Raw genomic sequence first — 9,173 nt, forward strand, 5'->3', positions numbered from 1 at the left:
CCAGTGCTAACCTTCTTTTACCCGTTTGTTAAAAATTATTTCAGCTACTTACACTTTAATTGTCACATGTATTGGCTCACCCTACAAATCAATGAACTCAGTCCACAAAGCAAGATCAGGGTTCAGTGCAGGTCAGTCAAGTTCCTTCACACCACACACGCTCATCCATGTCCTTGTGGACCCTGTTTTGTGCAATGATTTGGTCGTGTGAGCCAGTATTTTGGACAAAGTGTATATAAAGGCAGACGTGTGGGGCTTGATATTATATCCATTACAATTCAGTTTATTTGTATGGTGCCAACAAAATGAATGCCAAGGCACTTCACATTGTAGGTTTGAGACCCTACAAAATATAAGTAAGGAAACCCAACACTTGAGCATGTGTTGTCTGCCATGATATGGATATGACATAATATCGTTATTGTTTGTACAACCATCTGAGAAAATAATGGATTACATGGTTTAGTAAAAACAAGTGCTTCCTCAATGAAAATATGTTTTCAGTTCTTTTCAGTTTTTGATTTTGGAAATGTGTATTTCAGCAGGGAAAAATCAGAATTGAAATAAAGTGGTGCAAAGCACATGAATTATATTTTGTGTGTGTGTGTGTGTGTGTCTATCCATCCATCCAATTTTTTTGGAACCCTCCAGTCTCTTACAGTATGTTACTGTTAACTGAAATTACGGTAAATTACGACCTGTTAAAAGAGTAAATGACCGCCTGTTGGGACACGGTATCCTCTAGCAGAGATGAATATTTTTGGTACTGATGATGCGTGATAACGGTAAGTTACTGGTTAATATATTGCAGTTTATTACCTTGCAGCGGGCTTACAGTGACATACCGTGAATAAGCGGTAGTATACCAATTTCTTAATCACAGTATGATGTTACTTTGTTGACGTAATTTACGACATAACGACATAACGGTATCTCACTGACATAACTGTCGCCAGTGAGATACCGTAAAAAAGGCTACGGTGCGTTACCATAATTTGTCCAAGAGTATTATACCACACCAGCAAAAAACGGTATCATCCTGCAGAAAGGTAAGCTAGCGTAACACGGCGTCACGGTATGACGCTGGCAGCAGTGACGCCAGTATGTTACCGTAAAGTGGCGATGAAAAGTCTAACGGTGCAGATACACGGAGTAATCAGAAAAGTTTAGCATGAATCTGGACATTAGATTTAAGATTTAAGTTTTAAGCTTATCAGATATCACTTGTTAGAAGCTCCTTACCGTTTGAAGAAATCTCTTCTCAATCTGCTGTCCTCTTCTGCTTGCATCTTTTTTTTTTCATCTAACACTGACGTTATTCCATGTTAATTATTTTTTCTCCGTGAAAAACACAGCAACTCATCTTATCCCGGGGTGCCAGGAAGTCGAGCTGCGGATCGCAACAGAAAACTTTTCAAACTGATTCCAGGTTGATCCAGGTATACATTTGAAACAGGTTCTCCTCTGTGACGTGACAGTCGGAACGCATCTGCGTAACCATGGTTACAGGGGGACGCTTTGGAGCTCTGCTGCTCAGCAGCAAAATATTTCAGATCACTATGTAAATACTCCAACTCTAAAACCAAGTAAAATAAATATGCTGCATATGTGTATAGTGCGTTCATGTGTGTGTGTGTGTGCGCTGCGTGGTAACGTAGGCGCGTGCATGTGTGCCCCGGTCACAGCTCCTTTCAGCATGGCCGGAGGTAAGTCACTGCCACGTTGCTCTCAGCTAATTAAAGTTTGTTCAGATCCCAAGCTGCAATGTGAATACAGCCAAACCGCCGCGTTTTTGTTTGTCATTAAGAGACTCATTCGGGATAAGTTTTGTGGAGGGCGGAGTTCACTAATATACACTTATAATGAGTTTTAGCCGAGAACGCAGCTAAAATGCTAGCATGCTAAGTTAGCCTGATTGCTAGCGGCTACTCGCGGCAGTCTTTTTTTAACAGCATGCACTCTTTTTTCCTTCGTCAGGAGAGGTGTACTGGCAGTCGCGTGACACACACAGATCAGACACATATTTCTGTGTTGCAGGTATGGAGATGTTCTTATGTTTTGGAGATGCTGTCTTTCATTCATTGTTTTTATAAGTACAGTGTTGTACTGCCTGTTAGATGGCGGTTATTAATATAATTGTACTGAAGTATAATGTTTGAACTATAAGTACCAGAATATTGGGTCCTGGTTATTGAATTGTATTTATCTGACTGTTTATTTGTTTTTGAATTATTTTGTTTATTGTTCTTATAAGTTGTTTTTGATGTTTTTTCAGTGACATATTATTTATTTTGTGCTTTTTGTTTTTGAGAGCTTAAGTTAATGTTTTAAAACAATTTGTTGTATTTGATTCATTATATTATTGTAGTGTTAATGAAGCTGCAGACACAGCTGCTTTCAGCATGGCCGGAGGAGAGGTGTACTGGCAGTCGCGTGACACACACAGATCAGACACATATTTCTGTGTTGCAGATGTGCAGTAAAGAGCCAAAGACCCAGTACTGTCTCCTGCCTCTTACTTTCACGCCAGAACACAACGCAAGAACAACAGGCGTAACACATGAACGGGTTACACATACTGAGGTGAGTTGTTGAGGATATGTCGAGCTGTTGATGAGCACGGCTGGTTTTGTGCTCTTATATACTGTTAGCCTGTTTTGCTGGCGTTAGTGAAGCTGTTTTCAACTGGATGTAACATTGTTGAACTCTGATGATTAATGAATAAACTCTCGATGTGACGACGTGAGCATGTAATTGTAACCCTGTGTTCATTTAGTCGTTTATTGTCACATTGTGCGCCATGTTATTGTTTCGGTGAAATGAATTTCTACAATGGCGGACTTAGACAAAATAGTGTTACTGTTAAGACACAGACACTGCAAACCTCATCTCTGGAGAAAAACCACAAGAACAACATCCAAAAGAAAGAAAACATACCTTAGAAACATGCCGGGTTAGAGGAGACGGCAGCACTGCAGAGGTGAGGACAGGCATCTGTTTGAAATAGACAAAACAGTAAACATAGTCATACAGACTCAGAGACGCTTTCCATCCAATCTGTCTGAGTTTGAGCTGTTTTACAGTGAAGAATGGGCAAATAATTCAGTCTCTAGATGTGCAAAGCTGGTAGAGACGTACTCCAAAAGACCTGCAGGTGTAACTGGAGCAAAATGTGGCTCTATGAAGAGCAGGGGGTGAATAGAAAAGAATGACACACTTTTCCAAATTTAATTTGCTTAGAATTTTGACAACCATGTATTATTTTCATACCACTTCACAATTATGTGCTACTTTGTGTTAATCTACCATTGAAACTGTCAATAAAAACATCTTTTGTTTGTGGTTGTAAGGTGACAAAATGTGCACAAGTTCAAGGACTATGAATGCTTTTTCAAGGGACTGTAATGTCAAATCACCCCACATGCACACATCAGTGCACAGGCATGTACACACATGCAGAGTTACATTATCAAAGAAGCTAAAAAAACAAGCTCTGCTTTAACTTTTAACTAAAAAAAAAGACTGCAAACTTTAGGAACAATATGGAATGAGTGATAATGTCATCATTCCATGAATTGAAAAAATTTGTTTCACCTTAAATCTTTTTTTCTTTTCTTAATTGCAAAAACTGTAAATTTGGCTCAAGGGGACCTGAAAGCCAGGAGACAATTTATTGACTTTGCCCACAATCTTATGAAGAAAAAGATTTCCAATAAATATTAACTCATTCACTGCCAGCCATTTTCAAACGTATGCTTTCAATTGACGTCTATACACGTCAATGGCAGTGAATGAGTTAATAGAGCAAAATCTCTCTCTCTTAAGTAGTTGTTGCCTAACCACGTCCTAACCTAGCAGTCATATACAGCTATTAATTAATCCTGCATTTTTTTGTCAAAGACATTTCTCACCATGAAATTACCCGATTACAGTTAGCCTTTGCAGTAATTTCCATAGCTTAGTACTGCAAAATCAACAGTAAAAAACTCTAAAGGATGTTAGCAGTTTAGTACTGTAATTTGCATGTAATTGTGGGAAAATTCCATGAGATTACACTATTTTTACGGTAACTCACTGTACTCATGGAAACAGCTGTAAAATACAGCAAATGTAACAATTGGTGATGTTACTGAGATTATACTATTACACCATCCGGATTTCTGTTGTTTTCTACTGTAGATCTAAGAGTAATTACTTAAATCCTCATTCAGAGTGTATTACTATAAAATGTGATTCACTGTGAAAGCAGTATAACATATAAACTACAATATACAGCATAATTTTTAACTTAAGGAGTAAGTTGCAGCCACACTAAAATTTAATTCCTTGAACTGAATGGAACCTCATATATTAATAAATGCATTTGTTTAGTCAAACAATGTGAAACATTAGTAATACTATTAATTAATAGTATACTTGTAAGGTTAGTATTGTGATAGAGTCGAGTATATTTTAATTATACCCTTGTAGACATTATGACATTATGCTAGTACAATTATGGTGAACAAAAAGTACATCTAAAAGTTAATTTCAAGAATACTGTTATGTACTAAAACGGGGGCCAATATAGTCCCAAGAAGCATTATTAGTATACGTACTAGGTAAGGTATACTTGGGAAATATAATTGAAGTATACTTATTTTTGTATGGCCAGCAACAAAAACTAATGGCTACATTTAGAGTAATGTTTAAAAATGACTTCATTTAGCAGGATGTTGCTTTTTTCTCTTCTTATTCTTTCTTATACTGGACCTTCATTTGTTTTGTATAAGGTGGTACTTTTTAAGACACCTCTGCCTAACTACAGTGAACTGATTTAATAATATGCTCTGGTCGTCATTTTACACAAGGTGTCACATCCATGAAACCTACACCACTAACCAGCATCAGTCCTACAACTTCACTCTCAAAATTAATAAATTCTGGGACAAGCAGAAACTGTATTTTTAGCGGTGCATTTTGTTGCAGGCCAGACTGCTATTAAATGCTCTCCTAAAGCAATAATTCCTTTGTAGCACCACTTCGTCTTGGTTCAGAAGAGATGTCCTGATATACGTGATAATGTAACACATTATCACAGTTTAGCGCGTTGGGTTGTGTTTTTAAAGCGATTGTTACGTTTTTAAAGCTTTGTAATGCGACAGGTGCGATAGCCGACACCACACCTTCACCTGACGTACAACGTGACGTATGATGCACACGTCGGGTATTCACTTTCAAAACAACAATGGGGATAGAAAATATTGCTCGAGGTGGTTAATGCTCCTTTCGCTGGTTGCCAACCACCATTAAATAACAACAAGAAGAAAATATTGATCTGCTTCTCTTAGTTTTGCACGTTTAAGCCGCAATTCAGACTCAAAAAAAGCTGCAAAGCAGGAGAACAACATGGCCATCAACTATTCTGTGCCACAGATACAGTTCGCTGCAGCACAGAGTGATGATGAGACCGTTAACATGTGCAACTTAGAAGTAGTCAGAGGTAACTGGATGTTCAATCGGGTTAAATGCAAGGTTGATTGGATTATATCTGAAGGTCGTATGCTATTCGTGGTAACTCTGCTAGACTCCAAATTGCTGCTCGTCCATGCGGGAGTATCTCAAAATTAAATGAAACCACTTAACACTTTTTCCCTAAAACGGACTGACATGGGACACATTAAAGTTGGATCGGAACCAGCTAATCAGTCTGAAGGTAAGTGTTTTTTTCACTTATTCGAGAGAAGTCCGAAATGCGTTCTTAGTACTGTTTGTTTTGACTTTTAAGCTACCAGGATATTTTCATTTAAAGACAAAATGTCAATATCTCTGAATGTGGAGACTCAAAAGACTAGTTAGGTAATTTGCCGATGGATTTATGAGACTTGATAGAAACTTGGACGTTTGCAACAGGTGAATCGGTGAACTACCGAGGTTGCGCCCAAATGCTTAAAGCTGTTAGCTGGTCAGTGTTTTCAGGTGTGCTTGTACTACCTGTACGGTGCGGAGTGCTGACTAAGTCATGTTAAACCCATTAAAGCGTCGAGCTCAAATATCTTTTCATGTTTGTGCACTGCTCTCTTGTCGGCACACATTTTCTGTTTATTGAAGCCTTTTGTGAATAATTTTGATCATGTAAAAACTGGGAATTGGTCCCTATTGACAATACTCTTATTTTTTGCATTGAATATGTCATTCAGGAAAGGTAATTGGTCACTGAAGTTTTTGCAACTGTGTATTTCTAAATTTTGTGGCTTCAGTGCACGCAAATTTATATTGTTCAGTTTGCATGTTAAAAGCCTGCCAAGCACCCCAAGGCTGATTATGCTTGGTAAGAAGTCATTTATGACATAGAGCTGATTAGACCATATTAAAATTTCTGTTTGGCACAGGAGCTTTTCGTGGACACAGGTATCCAGTCTCTGTTTTGTTAGCTCAAATTTCTGTAATTTCCTTTATAAACCAAGGTTGTTGGACATGTGTCTCAGTGAATCCAGCAAAGTAACAATATCAAATTTCACATTACATATTACTGATCAACAGTAGTCTAGCTACACCAACAGCAGAAATACTGAAGTCAATACTGTAAAGTTTAACAGCAGCACAAACTATAAACTCCAAAATAACCATACAGTTGATTCACCTCCGGTAATTTAACTGGGCTGACTCTTTGTTAGGTGTGTTTAATGGGCAGAATAATTCCCAATTATGTACAATTATAATATGTTAAAATGGACTTATGTACATAAGGCCATTAATAATTAACTGTACGTAGGTATTTGCTTTATGACTATCTAGACAGTGTGAAGAAGTGAAGTATTGAAATTATTTTATGTTGCATAATGACAACATGTTGCCCCTATACATTTAAGGACAAAGTTCAATGACCGCCACCTGCTGGATGGTGAGTGCAGAGGGGCGTGTAATTGTTGAGCTGGACAAAGAGAACACCTGTGCTGATGCAATGTCAGTCTTCTTTGGTTCATTCTATGTATTGAACCTGGAATACCAGGAGTCAGCGGGTGCAAGGTTTTTTGTAAGGATAAACCCTGAAGAGGGAACAAAATGTACCTCCAAGGTTGGGACAAGCAGGAAGACTGGGACCACTGTGAAGCGAAAGGTTGTTCACATTAACCCTCATGTCACAACTTTCCTCCAGTGGCTTACTGAATTTGAGTGGAGAACTTCAAATTAGGGAAATTAGTAAATTTCTTGTATAATTTAAGTGACCAATGTGTTGTTACCCATGTCTCCACAGATGATCCATGGCCCATGCTTTCTGGACATTTACACAAGACGAGCAACAATGAAGACAAGCTCTCTCGCCATCTTGCAAGACGCTGTCTCTGTCCAATAGGTTTTTTTGAGTGCAACAGTTTTGATTTTTTTTCCTTCTTTTACCCATCCATCCATCCATCCATCCATCCATCCATTCGCTTCCGCTTATCCTTTTTCAGGGTCGCGGGGGGCGCTGGAGCCTATCCCAGCTGTCATAGGGCGAAAGGCGGGGTACACCCTGGACAGGTCGCCAGTCTGTCGCAGGGCCAACACACAGGGACAGACAACCATTCACACTCACATTCACTCGCACATTCACACCTAGTGGCAATTTGGATTATCCAATTAACCTATCCCCACAAGCTTCATGTCTTTGGACGGTGGGAGGAAGCCGGAGTACCCGGAGAGAACCCACGCAAACACGGGGAGAACATGCAAACTCCACACAGAAAGACCCCGGCCTGATGGTGGAATTGAACTCAGGACCTTCTTGCTGTGCAGCACCAGTGCTAACCTTCTTTTACCCGTTTGTTAAAAATTATTTCAGCTACTTACACTTTAATTGTCACATGTATTGGCTCACCCTACAAATCAATGAACTCAGTCCACAAAGCAAGATCAGGGTTCAGTGCAGGTCAGTCAAGTTCCTTCACACCACACACGCTCATCCATGTCCTTGTGGACCCTGTTTTGTGCAATGATTTGGTCGTGTGAGCCAGTATTTTGGACAAAGTGTATATAAAGGCAGACGTGTGGGGCTTGATATTATATCCATTACAATTCAGTTTATTTGTATGGTGCCAACAAAATGAATGCCAAGGCACTTCACATTGTAGGTTTGAGACCCTACAAAATATAAGTAAGGAAACCCAACACTTGAGCATGTGTTGTCTGCCATGATATGGATATGACATAATATCGTTATTGTTTGTACAACCATCTGAGAAAATAATGGATTACATGGTTTAGTAAAAACAAGTGCTTCCTCAATGAAAATATGTTTTCAGTTCTTTTCAGTTTTTGATTTTGGAAATGTGTATTTCAGCAGGGAAAAATCAGAATTGAAATAAAGTGGTGCAAAGCACATGAATTATATTTTGTGTGTGTGTGTGTGTGTGTCTATCCATCCATCCAATTTTTTTGGAACCCTCCAGTCTCTTACAGTATGTTACTGTTAACTGAAATTACGGTAAATTACGACCTGTTAAAAGAGTAAATGACCGCCTGTTGGGACACGGTATCCTCTAGCAGAGATGAATATTTTTGGTACTGATGATGCGTGATAACGGTAAGTTACTGGTTAATATATTGCAGTTTATTACCTTGCAGCGGGCTTACAGTGACATACCGTGAATAAGCGGTAGTATACCAATTTCTTAATCACAGTATGATGTTACTTTGTTGACGTAATTTACGACATAACGACATAACGGTATCTCACTGACATAACTGTCGCCAGTGAGATACCGTAAAAAAGGCTACGGTGCGTTACCATAATTTGTCCAAGAGTATTATACCACACCAGCAAAAAACGGTATCATCCTGCAGAAAGGTAAGCTAGCGTAACACGGCGTCACGGTATGACGCTGGCAGCAGTGACGCCAGTATGTTACCGTAAAGTGGCGATGAAAAGTCTAACGGTGCAGATACACGGAGTAATCAGAAAAGTTTAGCATGAATCTGGACATTAGATTTAAGATTTAAGTTTTAAGCTTATCAGATATCACTTGTTAGAAGCTCCTTACCGTTTGAAGAAATCTCTTCTCAATCTGCTGTCCTCTTCTGCTTGCATCTTTTTTTTTTCATCTAACACTGACGTTATTCCATGTTAATTATTTTTTCTCCGTGAAAAACACAGCAACTCATCTTATCCCGGGGTGCCAGGAAGTCGAGCTGCGGATCGCAACAGAAAACTT

The 9,173-nt window shown here is 38.9% G+C and overlaps 1 long non-coding RNA gene across 1 annotated transcript; it reads left to right on the plus strand.

Moving 5' to 3' along the window:
• Positions 1-1,425: 1,425 nt before the first annotated feature.
• On the plus strand, positions 1,426-8,341 carry LOC145431330 (uncharacterized). Its single transcript, XR_013911622.1, has 2 exons — positions 1,426-2,583; positions 7,238-8,341. It is a non-coding gene; the product is annotated as an uncharacterized LOC145431330 (long non-coding RNA).
• The last annotated feature ends 832 nt before the right edge of the window (positions 8,342-9,173 follow it).

This window comes from Astatotilapia calliptera, chromosome 10 (assembly GCF_964374335.1).
Source record: "Astatotilapia calliptera chromosome 10, fAstCal68.1, whole genome shotgun sequence".
In the NCBI taxonomy this organism is placed as follows: Eukaryota; Metazoa; Chordata; class Actinopteri; order Cichliformes; family Cichlidae; genus Astatotilapia; species Astatotilapia calliptera.